Source organism: Dermacentor albipictus, chromosome 6 (genome assembly GCF_038994185.2).
Source record: "Dermacentor albipictus isolate Rhodes 1998 colony chromosome 6, USDA_Dalb.pri_finalv2, whole genome shotgun sequence".
In the NCBI taxonomy this organism is placed as follows: Eukaryota; Metazoa; Arthropoda; class Arachnida; order Ixodida; family Ixodidae; genus Dermacentor; species Dermacentor albipictus.
The window spans coordinates 112,946,872-112,968,165 of NC_091826.1; the positions used below are offsets into that span (position 1 = coordinate 112,946,872).

The window sequence follows — 21,294 nt, forward strand, 5'->3', positions numbered from 1 at the left end:
TTCAACCTCCACAGGTCTGGTGTGGTCCCCTAACCATTATGCTCATTCTGTGGCGAAGCGGAGACAATCGACCATTTCTTGTTGTCTTGCAGACGTTTTTCTACTATAAGAAAATGACTACTCGAAATCCCGCTTCGCTCTATTGGTCCAACTTTATCAGTGCCTGTTATCCTATCTTTTGGAGCCTCAATTATTGGGTTCAGCCACAGAAATGTTTGCTTGGCGATGCAAAATTACCTCATTGAATCCAATCGATTTCCATGTTAGATTGATCGTTCTCCCTCCCAACCATAACTTTCTTTTATTTCTTATCTATTGTTATTTATTATTATTATTATTATTATTATTTTATACCCGGTTTCAATCTGATTATTTCCTTTTTTCTCCAAACACAAAACGTTTACATTTAAACTCACATGCTCAAATTGTTTACTCCTTTGTTATCGTTATTATTTTTATGCACAAAATTAAACCACCCGATTCTTGGCTAATCCCCCACTGTGGGTATGTGCCACGGCGACTCAGGACAACAACAACAACAACAACAATAAAAAAAACGCCCTGCCGCTTCCTCGTCGCTAGTCACGATGCAGCCGACCTTGTGTGATTGCCTCGCTAACCGGGAGGTCGAGTGTGGGTGACGCGCGTGCGCGATTCACAGCAGCCGCACTGGACATCTGCGCTCATGCAGCGTTTTTTTTTCATATATGGCATGGGTGGATGCGCTGGCCGCATGCCATCGGTAAATAGACGACGGCGCGCTATTCTGGCGCCATCTCCTAGGGGTCGTCGCTTCATTGCCCACCTTGCTCAGCACTACGCTTTTCTTTCACGCTTTCGCCGTACCCTCCTCCTCCGCTTCCCTCCTCATTGCACCACTTCACGCTTCTCCTCCGTTCTCCGCCTTGCGTCCTATTCGCGAACACCGCCTTTCATGCCACACTGCGCTCCGCGTTCGCTCTTTCATCCTTCGCTGTGTTCGTCCGCTTGGTTACGCCGAGGGACACCGGCGCTAAATGCAGCAGCAGGCGCCTAAAAATATCCCTCGAAAATATAATTGAAAAGTGCAAGAGTTGCAATAGGCGAGCATTTCCGCAATGCTATAACAAAGCAGCTCCATAATGTAAATGTGATGAGACGTGCATGACACGTAAGGAAATATTGATTGACAAGTGTTTTGTATGTATTATGAACTTTTGTGTTTCTTTTGTGTTTTTTTGTGTTTACTATACAAAATTTGTGTTTTACTATACAAAATTATTTAGTCCACCTTTCGAGAAGAATGCTGTCGTCAAATATTTGAGGATGTTTCCGACGACGCCCTCAATTCCCTTGAAGTTTGTGTACTTATGTAGCATTTTTTTTCCAAAAAGCGTTTTCTTTTGATGGAATGATAGGTGTCACACCTGCTGTTTCATAAACTACTATATGGTTAACGGGTCTTCAGCAAATTACTGCTAGTGCAATATAAACTTCCACATACCTAATTTCAAACCTATTTGTCAAAGCTTCTGTCGCTCGTGATAACCTACGCATATTGAGCAATTCACGGAGAAATATCACGAAAGTGTCGCTGAAGGTTACCGTCGAAGAATGCTACCGCTGGAGCCACCATGGCTTTTCAAAGCAGCAGTCGACATTGCCCGCAAGTGGCATTTGGGGTGAGGTCCACCACTGGAAAAGCTGGCGCCGCCGTCGGCTGTACGTGGTATGAGGGACCGCGTGGACGCAGCAGCCGCGTCGGCTGCTTCGGAAGTGCCGAAGCGAGCCGAAAACGAAAGTTAAAGTCCCACCAGCGCTGCGGATCTGAATAAGTGACGAAAGTTTGGCCGCTTCGAATGTCGTCTTAACAACACTGGAAAGTACTATAGGTCAGGTCAAGCCAGTTTATTTCCTTAAAGGCCCCTTTATCAGCGGTGTCACATAAGGGGTGGGGTGCATCTTGTAACAAAAATTCAACATGATAACAACCGAAACATTTGAAAAGTGGTAGATACTTTGTATAAACAAGTGCATACTCGTGTCAAATTGTCAATTAGAATAAAAAAGGAACACTTAATTTGGCCGAAAAGAAGAAACAGTGGAAATGGACAATTCACTTCAGTAACTAGCGGAACATTTGAAAAAAGGTAGACACATAGCACACAATCAAAAACGAACGGTAGATGATGAATTTGTACAAAAAGGTAATTAATTTGACAAAACAGAAGCAACCTCAGCAATGAACACATGGTGATTATTTTTATATACAGCATGGTGGGGAAGGGCGCTCCAATCAGTTGCTGTCCGCGAAAAAAAAAGAAGCAGAGAAGGTAGTTGTGTGTGAGCGTGGTTTAAAACTTGTAGTGGATGAGGATCGCGTTGCGGTATTCTTGCTGGTGGAATGAATATACGTAGTGGCAGCCTTTGAAGGCGCCCAACATGGTAGGTCGCAGTGCCGGACGTACGGAAGGGAGTCCGGTGTCAGTTTTCACATGTACCCGCAAGACAAGAGGCTGCGTGAAGCTTGAATAGGGAAACTTAGAACCGCAAGCGGCCATCGGCTACAACTCGGGTGTGCTGCAAGCACTTCCGCGAGTATAATTTCCTCTATGGCATCAGGGCTATGATGTTCACGGTTAGTAGCAGAAAGAGCGCACTGAGACTTTCGCCCGCTCGTACGGCTGATTACTAATGTAATCAAGCTTTGGCCATTGATCTATGAACTTGTTGATGCTAGATAGTGCAAAGTTCACTGGGACGGAACGGCAGCTGTATGAAGCACATTAAAAAGAAGTCATAGTATATAGTCATGTTTGTGTTAGCACCAAACAATGAATGTACTGGATTAAGAAAAAGTAGCAGCGAGAACTTGCTCGCTGAGAAGACCGACAAACAAAGTGTAACGCTACTTGAGAAATAATGATATGGAAACGTCCAAGAATCTAGAAGAACAAAAAAGTTTTAAACTTTAGGATGGCACGTACATCACAAGTCGCCCTCATAGGCGACGAAGTCCCTAATTACAACGAAGCTATTTATGAAGAGTTCTGATAATCCACGCACCAATGGTTGCTTATGTGAGGCTCCGTGTTGTTCCGCTCTTCAGGAAGATCTCCTCCAAATCCAGGCATGGCGCAACAAATGGTACATGCCCCTCAATGTCATAAAGTGTTCTTACGTGTGCTTTTATCGACGTCGTAATTATGTGGTATCGTCCTACTCCCTTAACAACTGTACTTTAACACAGTGTGAAACATTTAAATACCTAGGAGTGCATATATCTAGTGACTGATCTTGGACCCATCATATAAATCAGTTAACTAATTCCTGCAACCGATTACAAAGTTATCTACGCCGTAACTTGTCATCAGCACCTACCTTAGTCAAACAACTGGCATATAAAACCTTAATCCGAACTAAACTAGAATATGCTTGTGCTATTTAGGACAACTATCGGGTTAATGTGATTAATACCATTGAATCGATTCTGAACCGAGCGGCCAGATTCATTCTCTCTGACTACTCATATAACGCGAGTGTTTCAGCCTTAAAATCCAGGTTGTGTCTTCCCTCGCTCACCTCCCGCCGCAGAAGTGCTCTTCTTTTATTTTTTAGGTTCTTTCATTTACAGCCCACAGGTAACCAGGTCATCATTCCAGCCCATCGTTTTTCCCGCCACACACATCCTAATGCTGTGTATTTACAACGAGCCCATTCCACTGCGTATCAACGTTCTTTTTTTCAATACACAGGCCATGAATGGAAAACCCTTCCTTCTGACATCGCCCTCATCACTGACATTTCTCGTTTCAAAGCTGCCATCGAAGATCATCTTTCAAGTGACATAACCTAACCAGACACGCCGTTTTTCGATGTGCCCACCCCTCATGTAATGTCCTGTTCAGGGACCGTTGAGGTATAATAAACAAACAAACAAACAAACAAATAAATAAATAAATAAATAAATAAATAAATAAATAAATAAATAAATAAATAAATAAATGTACTGTCAGATGATCATATGCTGCGGCGTAAAGCTCGCGCCACGAAGTGATAAATAGTGCACGGGCATGCATGAAGACGCGCAGTCGGTCGTTGCGAGCCGCGCGATCGCTGCATTGTGGCTTCATTCTGTTATGTTGCATTGAATTATGCAGTCAGCCCACTGTCGCAATATGTTTTACATAGTTTGCTCCCAGCAAATGCCTACATTTCTCGCAAGGAGCCGGTTCGGCGGACTTCATCGCGGCGACTGCGCAATGTGAGCCTTCACTCTACGTATTTAATCTGTAACCATTCTGTTAATGTCTGTAAAACATTTTGTGCCTTATGTTTGGCTAAGATTATTGCTTCGAAAGGGAAAGCTTCCCACTTTTTGAGAGTACTTACAGAAATGTCCAGGAAGACTCCCGCGTAGTGTTTTTGTTGAGCGTCGACAGCCAAACTACGCGTTATCCCTCATACTGCGCATGCGAGCTCGGCGCTTCCGGCAGATGGCGCCTCCATAAGTTCTCGCCGCCAGTAGTGTTCACGAATCGTTCCATCATACTGTGGTTGGCGTGGGGACTGATATACGTCGGCTGAGCATGATCATGCTCTATCCTGCTTGAACAGCGAAATTTTCAGATCGTGCTGAATTCAAATATTAAAGAAAAACGGCCTGCGAATATTTCCAATTTCTAAACAAAGGGAAATACATGGCTGCGTGGATTTGGTTGGTCAGAAAAGGATGGCTTACGTGAGTTGATACATGTAATGTCGTAAACAATTATATGTCTAAGTCAGCGTAAAATACGCGAATTACTGGCAAACATAAGGAAGGAGGAAGTACCTGGTGCACCATGAATAACACGATAATAAAATAAAGGGACGTCTAGTCACCACATTCCCGTAGTTCAGTGTTTATCGAAGGATTGACGTATATTGCTAATGGGCCACATATTGTTAAACGGGAATGCAATTGCGGCGAGATGAACGAAATAATAAAGCAATTTTCCTACATCGAGGTAAGTTAATCGTAGGTTACCTTAGTGGAACATGGTCATTGGACGACTGGAAGAAGCGGTGCAGAAACCATGTCCCGCATGCAGTTTTTTCAGGATGTAGCACGCCTGCGAAGCAGGCGCGGTCCTTCTGCAGCCTGTAAAGATTGGGGTCGGGCATGAAATAGATGGTAGCTGAGGAGAATGAAGTGGTCGCTGCCCAAACTTTCGCCGTTATTGGTCTAGTCGTAATTCCGAGCATTTTTACCAGCGTTAGTACTGGGCACCGATAGGCTTACACTGTTGCCAACTCGAGTCGGATGCTGGGGGTACGTAAGGAAGGACAGTGCTACGTCAGTTATGGGCAACGCGAGTTTCCTGCCTTTCTGATCTTGCCCGCGTTGAAATCACCTGGGATGACTAGGGGCGCGCCGACCATTATTTTTACTGTTTCGAGAACGACCTCAGCGAATATGAGTCACTCCGCATCAGGGGTCCATTGCAGATGTTTTGAACGTGCATACGTCGGCTATTCCTACGGCTGGGGAGTATTTTAACAAAAATGTCTTCTATTTCTTGAGTTAGTTTGAGATCAGTAGCGGTTGCCGTGGATTCTTTGTGGACTAGGATGCATGTGACACGCCAGTGCTGATGCGCGGAAGAGCTTCGTAGTTCGGCATCTGTGTTTACAGATCGTCAAGCTATGACAGCTGGCCTTGGGTTCATAGATATTACGAATTGTTGGATGGATGCCCATTTTAGAGCGCAGCTCTCAGGCGTCCATTCCTGCGGTGAGCATACACGTCGCCGTCTTATCTCGTAACCGAGCAACCGAGCACAGCGAAAGATGAGAGCGAACGCGAAGAGCAACGGGGGATGAAAAAGCGCTGATAGCGAAGAGAGCGCGAGGACGAATGCGTGAGAGGAGGGCATGGAAAAGGGTGGGAATAAAAATGTAGTGCCGCGCACAAGGGGATTTCGGTGACGATAGCTAAAAGATGGCGCCCGAGTAGTGCACGTCGTCAGTATGGAATTAAAGCGCTGCATGAGAAAAGGTTGTCTGCGGTGGCTGCTGTGTAACGCGCCCATACATCACCTACGGGCTTCCTCTCGCAATACCCCTATTAGTCATACAGTTGCGTCCCAGTTAGCTCCGCTTGCAACGTGCCACACCAGACAGCGCCAGCCAATATATCGCCTGTCATTGCGCGCGCCAGCCAATATATCGCGAAATGAAAACACGTATACAGCTACGCTCAAATTTCGCATTAGGAATTACAGTAGTGACCATGACGAGAATATTTTGTTCCCAAACTGGCTAGATGCTGAAGGACTCGCTACGCCTGTTTTCTTTCGCGGCGGCGCGAACTGTTTTTCCGACAACAGACTGCCGGCCGCGGCATTTCCTGAGGTCGACTTTACCTTATAACCATGTCCTTCTTGTCCGATGTTGGCACCGCTCTAGAATTCTTCGATTTAGCCGGTGTCTCTCGGTTTCGACGGATGTCTTGCTGGCTGCCCACGTCGCGGTCTCCCGGCTCAGCTACCCTGCGGCCATCTTGGGCTTCCAAGGGACGGTGACGGGCAGCGTCCCTTTCAAATTGTTCAGCCTTGCGCTGGATCGTATATTGAGGTAATTGGTGGAACACAGGTCCATCCGTAGCTGGTAAATCAACTATTGGCAGCTTTCGGGGTCGTAGCACCTCACTAATGTCATGTTGCCAGGCGTTGCAGCGCTGGCTGGGCCTGCTGAAGTCGTCGCTAGGCCTTAGGCTTAGTGGTGCTCTGACATGGTCGCAACTTGTAAGTCCCGTAAATTGAGGAAAAATTTACCCACTTGTCCAAATTGATATTTATATGATCCAGAAATGAAGAGTAGATTCCGCTTTATTTCAGGTCGATACGGGTAGCTTTTTCGTCACCAGAGCCGATGTTCACTGCAGCTGGTGTGAGACAAGTCCGCTCACTCTGACCGTCAGGTGACGAGGCTTGTTGTGTTACTTAGGCCTTTCAAACCTTTTTTCGGCGATGGACGTTGTAAATGTGGTAGAGTGACTACTGTCCTTAAGCATGGTCACTTGCCGCGGCACACTGCCGTTGATTCTGTGGTCATTTTATTTAATGATGGCTTGGTTCGTGCTCTTGGTGGCAGTTGCTCTTATAATTCGCTCAGAATGCCCTGAACAGGAAGGGAGCAGTGCTTTTGAAAGTGAATAACGCCACAATAAAATCCGCCAACTGACAAATGCAAAATGAAGCGTGCGAACTAGCATATAGTGTTGTGAACGAGGTTGTCTATACAAGGTGCGTTTCATATGCGGGAAATCATAAGGCAGACAGGCCGCTGTAATAACATTATGTCAAGAGAGCACAGGTATGTGACAGGAATGATCCAGTCACCAGGAGATTAGGGGGCACACTGCGCACAATGGGGCTGCAACCCTTTCTCCACGAAACCAAGGCTGTGGTTCGCTGAAGGTCTAAAAAAAGCACGTGAAATCTTGGAAGCTTATCTTATGCTAAAAAATCATTCAGAAAACAACGTTAGTACGCACTCTGTTGCACTGGGAGAGAAAGCATTTAAGTTCATAGAGGAGCGTGAGATCAAACCATACTTGTAATTGTGGAATCGAATGTACACATATTCCTTTCATTTCCGTCTTTTATTTATTGTTTTATATTCACTAGCGATAGTCACCCCATCGTGTGTCTATTTATGTGCGCTGTAGCGAACAATCAACAGTTGAGAGTTCGCACACATGTGCGTCACTCTCTCTTTGTCTTTTGTGTAACATTACAGCGCTGGAAGTAGAACGGTGGCCTACCAACTAGCCCCAGTGGAAGCATAAATGAACTCCATTCTTTATCACGGCTATAGCCACTGGTGGCGCCTAAACCTTTCTTAAACGCACTCATCCACTTTGCCTGAGAATGTGCGCGGTTCTTGATGAGGTATCCAGCAATCAGTTTGCTGTGGGCGAATGCTCCCTTGCATGGTTTATTCGCGACTGTCGCCTCCGTCGGAATAGCCCGTATCGGCCTCTCCCGTCCCGGGCAATCAATTGCTGCATTGAAAGGGCGGTAGAGCACTCTGCCGTCCAGTGTGATATACCCAGTACTTCTGCCAATATTGTAACAGATTGGATGCGTCTATATAGAAGATGATAGGTGGTGACTGCAACGCAAGGGACAGGACGGTCATCATAGGCTAACAGGCAGCAACCAGCCTCCTCGCACGTCCCTCCACTTTCTCTTCCTTCACCTCCGTCATGCAGCGTTACATTGGGATAATGAAACGAGAGGATTCTTAGGCAGCCTTTGTTGTGCATTGTATATTGCGGCAAGGAACAGAGCCGAAAAAGGGCGCGCATCTATACAGTGGCTACACATATACGCCGACTCGTTGTATGTGTGCTGCATGTTAGTCCGTGTTTTGCGATGACGTAGTCTCTGTGAAAGGGAAGCCTACGGGAGACCTCGAGGAAAACCGCATAGTTGAGGACTGAGGGCATCTGTGTACACACCAAGTGGAAAATATTTCATCACGAAAAGAAAGATGACTTAGGCGAACTTCTTAGATGCAGTAAGCAACTTCAGATACGCTTACATGTTTTACTCGGGACACTTACTGGTAAAAAATGCACTGTATTAGATTCGTGCATCCTAAATAAAACATGGACGTACTAAAATGCACCTGGCAGAAATATCTTCTGATAACGAAATTATTAACGTCTTCATGAAAAATCATCGTTACTCGTATTTATGCAGATAATACACTGCAATATACCGAAATTATAATATGCAGTGATTTGAAGAAAAGAGGTGATCACATGGTTTTCTTAGAGTCTTCATTATTTGCGCTAAATGACGGTCCCAAACCTACGAGCACGATTTACTGCAGCAGCTTTTCTACAGCCAGTATTTGCTGTGTTTTGCAGAAGACGACTAATAAAATTATGAGAAATACCGTAAGGAACAGCTTAGTATGCAGATTCAGCATCGCAAACTTCTCTTTTGTGGCACCTTTCCGGAAATTTTATTTCGTCACATTGTCTCTAACTTCAATTGAAAGTAGTCCTAAACCACTGGCTTCATTTTTCACGATTTCTGATGCACTGGACAGACAAGGTTGCCAAGTACATCTGTAAGCGCATTAACATTACCCCGTAAGAAATACATTGTAGCAGCAGATGCAAGTCCCTGTGATATTGTTAGCCGTGGTCTTGGGGTGCACGCATTCCAGCTTCATAGTGCTCGCGGTTGACACATTTTACATCTCTCTCCAGAACTCTTATTACTCTTGCGATACTCGTAAAAATCCCCTCCATCATAGTATATATGACAAATATAGGGCACTGTTAGCCATACTGTGGTCCCGGATTCCATGCAGGCGTTGGGAGAGTGCGTCCGCTGCTGGCACACTTACCACACTGCATGTGCTACACACGTACAGCCCTATTCCACTCCGACCCGGAAAAGAAGGCATGTGTAGCGACCACAAGAGACAGCTCTCCAACAGAGGCTCCACCTTGTTCAGCAGTGGAAAATTGCCTGGCAGCCCGACCGTGTCGCTAGCTGACAAGTGCATAGAGACCACGCTCTTGCGATCGTGTTCCAGATGAGCGAAGATTGCCTCCGGTAGCAAACGGAGCACCAACGTTGTTAATGTTTACCACATAGTACACAATGTTTGCAACAGAAGTGCTCATGTTTCACCTATGATGCTGATAGGAGTGCGGGTAGCGCAAAAGCGCCAATATGGTGAAACATAGCAGCATGCTCAAACGCTAAGAACACTCCAAGAGGAGTAAATTAGCTCAGACGATCCGCTTGAAACATGCGTTCCACTAAAATATGTTTTCGCCATATGTTTATTCACTTTGTGAGAGGATTTGAGTAAAAAATTGAACACACACACACACACACACACACACACACACACACACACACACACACACACACACACACACAAACAAACACACACACACACATATATACATATACATATATATATATATATATATATATATATATATATATATATATATATATATATATATATACATATTGCCGCGACGCCATCTGTGCCCAACCACGCTGACGACGAGGACGACGACCTCGTGTGTGCAAGCGAGCGTGCTAGAGAAGAAGAAGCGAACACTGAACGCTTGTTCTAATTGTCAAGGTTAAAATAACGCTCTCCGCTCTTGTCTCAAGTGAGCCGTGACACTGGTGGACGTGCTGGGTATCGCATCATCGCCTCATGATAGGGACGACTCCTGCGAGTAGCCCTGCGTCCAGCCCTTCAAGACATCATCCCCGCGTCGAGACACCTGTGCACCGTGCAAGCCGCCGCCTGCAAGGTCTGTGCCCGGAATTCGGTCTCTTGCAACGAACTTCGTCAGCGACCTCAATGACTCAGGAAATGGCGATTCCAAGTCCAACACAGGTGACTATCCAAAACAATCTAGTCCCCTCAAGCTTCCACGGTGACACGTACGAAGACGCCGAAGACTGGCTGGACCAGTACGAACGCGTAGCTAAGGTCAATCAGTGGCGTCCGGACCAGAAGCTTTCTAATGTGTACTTCGCTCTTGAAGGTAGCGCAAGGACGTGGTTCCAAAACCGCGAGGCACATTTGGCAACGTGGGACGAATTTTGCCGTCGGCTACTTGACACCTTCGGAAGCACTGATCGCCGAGATAATGCACAACGACTTCTCGAGTTGCGCATTCAGAAGCCCAATGAAAGTGTCTCCATGTTTGCCGAGGACATGTCTCGTTTGTTTCGTCGCGCGGATCCCAACATGCCGGATTCGAAGAAGCTGAGCCATCTCATGCGCGGCGTCAAAGAACAGCTATTCGCTGGTCTCGTGCGTAACCCGCCTACAACGGTGGAAGAATTCATTAAGGAAGCCACAGCAATCGAGCGGGCGCTCCAGCAGCGTTGTCGGCAATACGAACGCCTGACTAACGATGCGCCTGCAGGAGCCGCAGTACTCACAGTGACAGACGAGACCTCGCTGCGTCAACTGATAAGAGACATTGTGCGCGAGGAGATTGCGAAGCAGACTGTGACACCGAAGGAGTTTACTGTTGCTTCGGTCGCTGAAGTTGTTCGCCAAGAAATTCGGCAAGCATTAGCACCTCCTGAGCCGCTCCCTGAACTGAGTCCCGAGCCGCGCTTCGAGCCACGCGCATATAGCTACGCAGACGCTGTCCGTCGCCCGCTTTCTACCATGCCGGTACAGCAGTACCACCAGCGGCCACCTATTGCTGCCTGGACACAGAGGGAGCATTTCAGGCGACCCCAGCCTCGCAGGACCGACGTATGGCGCACTGCTGACCGCCGACCATTGTGTTTTCACTGTGGCGAACCAGGGCACATTTATCGTTTTTGCCCTCATCGCCAGCGTGGCATCCAGGAAATGTCACCTGCCACTCCGCGCCAGTTTCCAGAGAGACATCCACGCTTCGACGACAGTGTCAGTCAGGAACAAGGCAGCTCAGCTAATCTGCGGTCGCGCTCGCCGTCTCCATTACGTTATTCTTCGCCGAACCGTCGCAGCTTCGCCGACGTGGTACGAGGCCGCTCTCCAAGCCCACGGCGGGGAAACTGAAATCAGCGACCTCCGGGGGGAAGGTTGCAAGTCGTCGAACCGCCGAAAATCCCCCATTATTACTGAGAAACGAGCACAGCAACCCGGAGAAAAGGGCCGCCGACGAATTTGTAAGTGCCGACCTACTCTTAACAATTGATGGGCACGACGTCACAGCTTTAGTTGATACTGGTGCAGACTTTTCGATTATGAGTGAGCAGTTGGCAGACCGGCTTAAGAAAGTCAGAATGCAATGGACGGGCCCTTATATTCGAAATGCCGGGGGCCAGGTAATGGTACCTACAGGAAAATGTACTGCACGGCTCCAGATAGGAAATACAGCTTTTGTCGCCACTTTTATGATTTTAAAAGAGTGCTGCAGATCACTCATCCTTGGAATGGACTTCTTGCGGGAGTACGGCGCCGTGGTTAACATACGGGACGGCGAGATAACCTTGTCAACTAGTACAGACACGAGCCAAGACGAAGAGCGCCGACGTACATCGTTACGTGTCGCCGACGACGACGTCTGCATACCACCTCTATCATGCAGTCTTGTCTCCGTAAGTTGCGGAGAACAGTTTGACAAGGACGGTGTAGCCGAACAACTAACTGCACTTCTGTTCCATCAAGGTATTGCCATCGCTCGGGGTATCGTCAGCCTAATCGGCGGTCGCACAGAGGTACTACTGACAAATTTTACCAATGAACGCCGGCACATCAGTAAAGGCACCGCTGTGGCGTACTTTGACGAAATGGACCACGTCCAACACTGCTTTGCTGTACAGCAGGAATCAACCACCGATACGATGCCATCTATGCCCGTCGTCGACGTTGACCCAGGTTTAGCGCCGCAACAGAAACAAGGGCTCAGAGAACTGATTGACCATTTTAAAGACTGCTTCTCTACAACGTCCCGAGTGCGTCAAACACCACTGACGAAACACCGCATCATTACGGAGGAAACAGCAATACCCATCCGACAGCATCCGTATCGCGTGGCTGAGAAAGAGCGTGAAGCAATACAGCAGCAAGTCAAGCAAATGCTGGACGATGATGTTATCCAGCCGTCGAAAAGCCCTTGGGCATCGCCCGTGGTACTCGTTAAGAAGAAGGATGGCAGCCTGCGGTTTTGTATCGACTATCGCAAGCTCAATCGGGTCACGAAAAAAGATGTGTATCCCTTACCACGCATCGACGATTCCCTCGACAGGCTACGGCATGCACGTTACTTCTCATCGATGGACTTAAAAAGTGGATACTGGCAAATAGAGGTCGATGAGCGGGATCGCGAAAAGACTGCGTTTGTGACGCCTGATGGGCTCTATGAATTCAAAGTTCTTCCTTTTGGTTTGTGCTCCGCCCCAGCCACATTCCAAAGACTAATGGATACTGTTCTCTCAGACCTTAAGTGGAAGACTTGCTTAGTGTACCTAGACGATGTGATTGTTTATTCTGCCACATTTGATGAACATCTCAGTCGGCTACGGTCAGTTCTTCAAGCCATACGGTCCGCTGGGCTTACCTTAAAACCTGAAAAAGTGCCACTTTGGCTATTAAGAACTACAGTTCTTGGGCCACATTGTAAGTCACACAGGCGTCAGACCTGATCCTGAGAAAATCGCAGCCGTCGCAAAGTTTTCAAGGCCTACGGACAAGAAGGCAGTCAGACGCTTCCTGGGCCTATGCTCATATTACCGGCGATTTATTGCGGGTTTTGCACGCATCGCCTCACCGCTCACCTGCCTAACCAGAGAAGATGTCACGTTTATGTGGGGCGAGGAACAGGAGGCGGCATTTAACGAGTTGCGGCACCGTCTACAAACTCCGCCTGTTCTTGCCCACTTTGACGTGGATGCGCCGACAATGATCCACACCGACGCCAGCAATGTGGGTCTAGGTGCCGTCCTTGTTCAGCGGCAAGACGGCGCTGAGCGTGTGATCGCTTACGCGAGTAGAACACTGTCACGTGCCGAGTCGAACTACTCCACCACAGAGAAGGAATGCTTGGCTGTCGTATGGGCCATTACCAAGTTCCGCCCGTACATATATGGCCGTCCATTTCAAGTCATAAGTGACCATCATTCTCTCTGTTGGTTGACCAACATGAAAGATCCATCTGCACGTTTGGCACGCTGGAGCCTACGGCTTCAAGAGTACGACATGACAGTGGTCTATAAATCGGGAAGACAGCACTTAGACGCTGACTGCCTGTCCAGATCACCGATCGAGTCGTCAGGCCGAGATGATGACGAATCCGCAGGCTTTTTAGGAGTTGTTGGTGCAGCTACCATCTCTCAACAACAGCAAGATGACCACGAGCTCGCTTCACTAATTGATTTCTTAGAAGGCCGCACCACAAACAAGCCCAGATTGTTCTCAAGGAACTTGTCATCATTCTGCATGCGAAACAGTGTTCTTTTTAAGAAGAACTTCTCTTCAACAGGGAAGAGATATCTACTGGTCATCCCTAAAACTCTCCGCAGTGAAATCTTGCAGGCCTGTCACGATGAAGCTAAGTCGGGCCACCTAGGCTACACCAGAACCTTAGCACGGATCAAAGAGAAATACTACTGGCCACGGCTCGCAACACACGTGAAGCACTACGTTCGAACGTGCCTTGACTGTCAGCGACGAAAAGTGCCACCTACGAAACCTGCCGGACTATTACATCCCGTTCAAGTGCCGGAAACACCGTTTGCACAAATTGGGATGGACCTTTTGGGCCCATTCCCAATATCCACTGCAGGAAATAAGTGGATCATAGTTGCGACAGATTACCTTACGCGTTATGCAGAAACCAAAGCACTTCCGAGCAGTACAGCAGCCGAAGCCGCGCAGTTCTTCATCGAAAACGTCGTTCTTAGGCACGGTGCTCCAGCGGTCATCGTAACCGACAGGGGAACCACATTCACGGCTGAACTTTTGCGAACTGTACTCACGCTCAGTGGCACAGCACACAGAAGGACGACAGCTTATCACCCGCAAAGCAATGGACTTACGGAGCGCCTCAACAAGACTCTTGCAGACATGTTGTGCATGTATGTCGATGTGGAACACAAGAACTGGGACCAAATATTACCCTACGTAACGTTTGCTTACAATACGGCTCGACAAGAAACAACAAGAATGACGCCATTCAGTCTCCTCCACGGTCGAGAAGTGACTACAATGCTGGATGCTATGCTTCCTCATGATTCGAGCGATTCCGAGAATGACGCCGCAGATTTTACAGAGCGCGCCGAAGAAGCAAGACAGCTCGCACGCGTTCGCATAACTAGCCAGCAAGACCGTGATGCGCGACGTTACAATCAACGCCATCGATGCGTCGTCTACCAGCCCGGCCAAAGAGTCTGGGTTTGGGCTCCAGTGCGCCGCCGAGGCCTCGCGGAGAAACTTCTGCGCCGATACTTCGGACCGTACAAGGTTCTACGACGCCTTAGCGACGTCAACTATGAAGTCATTCCTGCCAGCCAATCCTGCTCGAGGCGCCGTCAGGACCTGCCTGAGACTGTGCACGTGGTGCGCATGAAACCTTATTTGACTGAATGACATGAACACTTGCTGGTGGGCTGGACACCGGGTGCTACCCGCCAAGCATCGGGACGATGCTCCTTCTGAAGGGGGGCAAATGCCGCGACGCCATCTGTGCCCAACCACGCTGACGACGAGGACGACGACCTCGTGTGTGCAAGCGAGCGTGCTAGAGAAGAAGAAGCGAACACTGAACGCTTGTTCTAATTGTCAAGGTTAAAATAACGCTCTCCGCTCTTGTCTCAAGTGAGCCGTGACAATATATATGTATATATAGCAAACTTTCCTTGTGTTTTAATCTAAAATGTTGGCGCTGGCACGTGAGCGTAGACATTCAAAATTGTTATTCTGGTATTTGGGCCATTGTGGCTTCAGAAATGTCCTACAAATTTTCTAAATTTAAGCATTCGGTTTGTCCAGAACCCAAAGTATTTCTAGAAAACAAAGATTTAAGCGTAGATTCATCCAAATGCTATCAAAATCATGATGCCCTGAACCGTCGCTGAGGAGAAATGCTGGGGAGAGTCAACACCCAGATTTCGTTATTGCGTCAATTAAGCCTAAGTAAGCCTGCTCCGCGAAGTAAAAAGGAGCTTTTTGCCATTCGTGAAGCGTGATATGCTAATAACAATTGAATTGATGTTTTGCATTATACCTGAAAGAGTAAAAATTGTGCGCCTGATGTGAAACAAAGTGATTAAATTTGATTATCTGAACCAACATCATAAAAACCTTGTTTAATAGTGCGTAAATTAGAGTAGAGCAGTAGGACAGCCCACCAAAAAAAAGAAGACCACTCAAAGATTTGCATCGACATTGAAAGCCGAAACAAAGAACGATCTTTTGTAGATACCTTCCTCGTTAAAACGACGCAGTAAACCAACCGCAGGCAGAGAAACTGACCTAATATATCGCACTTCAGTACACAGACGTGTATTTTTCGCGCCATCATGACGAAAACATGATTGAAGTACTAAATGATGGTGCGCTAATTTCTTTTTATGCTAAAAGACTGACGGGGAAAGTAGCTACTCAGAAATGCTGAAAATAAATTATGTTGCACAAACTTAACGAACGCCCAATAATGAAATAATACGCTGTGATTTCGTCATGTGCTTTGTTTTGGTTCCATAAATTCAGGACTACATAAATTAATAGCCACAAGCGAGCTGTAGCTGTTGCATAAGCTTTTCTTTGTCGCAACTTTTGCTTTGTAATAGTCGCATAGCTGAGACTGAAGGCCACATGTTTAACGAAAAGCTAGCAGAATAGTCGCTTTGACGTCTGGGGCTTGTGAACGTTTAGAAAACACGTTGGTTTGCCCCTTGAGTAGCCGGCCGATGGGAGAAATTTCTTAACTGCACGCATTGCTGCGCATTCTGACTTGCGGTAACATTAATAAAAAGCGAAAAAGAAAGCTTATGAAGCAACAAAACTGGTTTCGACAAACTGTTGCTGAGCAGCGCAAGAGTAAACATGAACCAAGAAGGCCTTAAAAGACTCGGAAGACATGCTTTTCGTTTAAAGTGTGAAAAGGCAGGGATGTGAAATCACTTCATAGGCTTATAGTAGAAATGCGTAGGGCGAGATGTGCAACAGTAAAATAGCGTACACAATGTAGGACCATGCAAGCAAGGGCTGTAACGTGTCTGTTTTTTTTGCACGTGTTTTTAGCGCACTGCTTGGTATACGGCTACGAAGCTTTCTCTCGTATTATCCTAAATGCACTTTCTCATCTTCTCGTGTTCGTGCTGTTTACCTTAAACCATGTCCTTCCATATATCTGAGGTCGCTGGTATTACCAGATCAAAGTAAGCTCCACTCTCTATAGAGGCGACACATCACGCCCCTCTCTGGTGCTTGGACAGGTGCATGTGTATGCTGCTGACTTTCGGCAATGAAGACTTCCCGCTGATTGACTGCAGCCCCTACAGGACGGGCACACGGCGAATGTTTACAGTGGCAGTCAAGTCACGGTGGTGCACTCGGGGCCCTGCGCAGCATATGAGGCTGGAGGGTGCAGCCTGCACCATGTCCGATGCCCTTCCTTGCGGATATGCAAGCGGACGGCAGCGCTAGCTGCCTCAACGCCTCTGCCGTAACGGTTTTCGGTTGACGCTGCCTCGTTGGATCCAACCAGTGTCGGTTCCCCGAGGCCAGCCAGAGCGCGTTTTGGACTGCGTTGGGCATCCTTCGGCGATATTTTCTTTATGTGACGATAACGTTTTCCCCATGCGTTAATAAAAAAGCACCATATATGTCGTGTTAAACCTGATATTTAGGTGTGTGAAGGCCACATTCATTTAGGTTGGAGAGCAAGCTACCTGAAGGGGGCCTGCCTGCAGTCGATGTCTTTGCCGAAGGTGCAGCAGTGACTGTAGTGACTCGATCCAAACTCAGCCAGATTGGAAAAGAACAGCATTGGATGAATGCCAATCCTGCATGCTCCAGCTTTTCGTCATGCTGCTGCCGCTACCACAGGCATGGGCAATCAAGCCGGGGCCTGGCGGCTCGGTTCCATTGTGTCCTTTTCGGCAGAAGTCGGGAATTAGGGGTAACCGCCACAGGTAGATCCACATCAAGGGTGAATGCAGGGGGCAGGTGAATTGTCATTGAAAGGCAAAACGAGTGCAGAGCACAGTTCTAAGGTGCTAGAAATCTTCAGTAGTATTTGCAGTTTTCTAAGCAAATATACCATGTTCTACTCAAAGCAACGTTTCATGCGAGAAGTTTAATGTTTTCTATGGAGTAAATGAAAACCGTCAGTGACGTCATAGCCGACAGTTTAACAAATGAGACGGAAGATTTATTTTCATGCAGCTCAAATATCCATGATGAAAACACTTATGGTAAAGGAAATTGATCCCATGGTCTAGTTGTTACGGATTCTTGTAGGATTTTAGTTTAGGCATACGTGGGCTGCCATGTAATAACAAAACAGCACCAACCACGTCAGTAGTTGTGCAAGTTAGTTACGGAGAGCTGGCAGTGCTGCCATTGCAGTTTCACGTTGAGTAAATACGTAGTTTAGCCGAGGTGACAATGGCCTTTGTGTAACTCTTGTTTCAACTTAAAACATCAAATGGGGTCAGCTCTGTGAAAAGACACATATTGGTTATAAACAGTAATTTCATTTGTTTTGGTTGTTTTATTGCTTGAGTGATGGGATCGTTTTCCAGTTTAGAAACGGCTTAACTGCGCTTGGTGAGGTCGTTGGTTCAATTTTGTGGAAGCAGCTCTTCTTCTAATAGTACAGTATGCTAGGCAGGTAATTTCCTTGACACAGTGAAGTTTCTTGTGATGACATTGTTTCGCTGTCTGTAATCAATATATATGTAGACTCTGTTTTGTCGCTGTGTTCTTTTTGACATTTGCAATACACACGTTCCTGAAAATATTTGTATTGCTACTATGATCCCGTATGCCATTTTACTGTCAAAACTTACTATATAATCGTTTTAATGGAAATGCTGGGGTCGATATCGTCGCACCTAAAGCGGCCAAGCTCTCATTCGCAATGTCCAGCCTGTTTTCAAGGGGAGTATGGTAGCGCGATTCAAAGGCCATTGTTACGGGGATGTTGACAGTATAGACAGACTGTATTTAAAAAATGTATACAAGCAGAGTCAGTGTGGTTAAGATGGCTGACTAGATGGCTGACCATCGTCTCGCGATCTGTTTCCTTTCTCTTTGCCAATACAGATACAGCAAAAATGACCGCACTAACAAATCGCGGCATCTGCCCCGGGTGCGGCAACCCGGGTGCGGCGACGATGTCGGGGGGGTGTGTGTGGATGCAAACCTCAACAATTAAAGACGCCTAGCACGTCATTTGAGCGGTGGGACAAACAGCTGAGTGACAATACTCTGGCGGGCCAAGAAGCGCTCGTCCAGCAAGTTCGTCGAGCAGCCATGGCCAGTCGAGTCCTGGAATGAGGACACTATGCCCTCGGTCACAAGAGAAAGCGCCTCGATGGTTGAAAAACGAGTTGTCTCTCTCTCTCTCTCGATTGTGTGTACTTCAGCTTACATGAACAATTCGTGAAATATGTAAAAGAAAGCGGTTATGGTTTGCTTGTATGGTTCATTTTTATACTTAAGGAAGAGACCTTCGAGCAGGTTGATTTATTATTCTGCATTCAACTTGTATTGAATGTCTCGGTGAGAAAGCACGTATACTAGAGCAAAGAAAAAAAATAATTGCAATTATTCTTGCAGCTGACTGCTTTGTAACAGTTTGCGTAAGTATGTAGCTGTCATAAAACCATGAGAAAAATATTTACAAATACATGACAGCTCATGTTCATCGCGATATCACGCCAGATTAGCGCGAGTGTAACCTTCACGTATATGTACATAGGGTTGTTATTCTAGAGATCAGAGCTAGAAAAAAAATTGTGAACTTTGCCTTAACGTCTACATTTTTCATAATCGTTTATTGTACGCTTGTATTTTTTCTTTGCATTTTCATACACATAAACATGCCGATATTAACCACTGGGTCCTTTCGCCGTATTTCGTTTACTGTCGTCAAGATATGCGGCCCAAACATGGAGTTCAAAGATTACCACAGCTTACAAGCAGTGCCCGTGTGTTCATCACAAAATTATCTATATAATTAGAGAATATTATTGTGGCTAATCTAGGCGCATCCACTCTCTTAAAGAATGTTGACTGATAGCACAATGTGGTTTATTGAAATGAGAGAGACCGCGCGAGATATGAAATACAGTAAATGATCGCGACATCAGTCGGAGAAATATAAATATCCATCTTGAACAACTGCTTAGAAGAGTAGATTGCTGTTGAGAAAATAGTTTCTTGTACCAGGCGCGCATCTGCATAAAAGCGCACACGACAGGTGCCTTTCGTACAAACAGGCGTTCACCAATCGTGATAATAAACCTAGCCACGTGTTTCTTGCTCGTGGCACTTTTCATTTCTTTATTCGATTAGACAGTTCATATGTGTTACTGTGCATTCACTTTTACGTAAACATGCACGCCATGTGACACTGTCCTCAAGCGGTGAAGTCATGGTGACGTTACATTGTTATCTAATGCTTTGTCTACTGGGACAGCATTCTCATAACGCCACACTGAACTATATCAAACATCAGACGCATATTGGTCAGTATATATATATATATATATATATACATATATATGTGTGTATCAGGTTATTGTTGATTTATCAGTGTGATTACAGGAGCACCGAGTATGTTGGCAGTGTCACTCCTCCAGCATCCCAGCTATATGTATTGTTTGTAAGCGCAAGGTTGCCCAGTACATACGTCTCTGACTTTCGTTTGAGTTGGACAGCCAGCCTGCCCCTCTCACTTGTTTTTGCCGCTTCCTTCAAGTTCTCGTTGACCTGAGAAATAGAATCATACCCAAGTGGCATCGGAATTAAAAAACGACGCCGGCTGGCGGTTCTTGTTTGTGTTTTCATTCATCTGAATTTAGTCGTACCAGTCATCAAAGAGAAAAGTATTTAAGCATGTTCCAAACAAAACGGAAGCATTCGATAAAGAAAGGATGCGCCATGATAGATCGTCTGGTGCAACTATTGCATCGTTCGTCTTGGGTAAACCGTACGTTTACATAGCGGTTCCGTCGCATACTTTGTGACAAAACGCGAATTTGCGAACTAGTTTGTGTGTTTGCCAGTCGCCGTTATTGCCCATTTTTCTTCAGAAGAAGCGTTGGTGTACAGGTTATTCGGAACAAATGGTTTAATCTGTTTTCAAACAGTGACCTCTGAAATGTGATGCAGTTTGGCTTAGAACAGCTATCCTTTCATATTCTGACCTATTGCAAATGGACTACGAAAGTGCACAGCAACAAATGATGGCTCGCGAAGCGGCCGCAACAGGGGTAACTTGCAAACGACAACTTTGCAGCAGCTGCTGCCTACGCCTCATCTCTCTCAGTTATATCGTAGCACATGTACGTCACAAAATTTACTCACCTGTCTGTGGAGACATGACGCGCACTTCATATACGTGATGCTGTTGCAGACTGAGGTTTGCACGCAGTGTGATGAAGGCCTGACAGTGCATTCCATACGAAAACACACTTAGCACCTGCTGAGGCATAAGTCCTAATGCTGCTTTTTCCCAGGTAAGTTTCGAGTGCTTTCGAACTCCTACATTATCAGAATACTGAAGCTGAGTTCAAAGTAGCTTTTCGTTACGTG

General features: G+C 46.5%; 1 protein-coding gene across 2 annotated transcripts in view; it reads left to right on the plus strand.

Moving 5' to 3' along the window:
• The first annotated feature begins 21,143 nt into the window (after nucleotides 1-21,143).
• LOC135913295 (dermonecrotic toxin SPH-like) overlaps nucleotides 21,144-21,294 on the plus strand; it is a 37,040-nt gene continuing 36,889 nt past the window's right edge. For both annotated transcript variants that reach the window (XM_070541263.1, XM_070541264.1), the window contains exon 1: nucleotides 21,144-21,218. The gene's annotated coding sequence lies outside the window, so the exon portion shown is untranslated. The remainder of the gene's footprint in view (nucleotides 21,219-21,294) is intronic.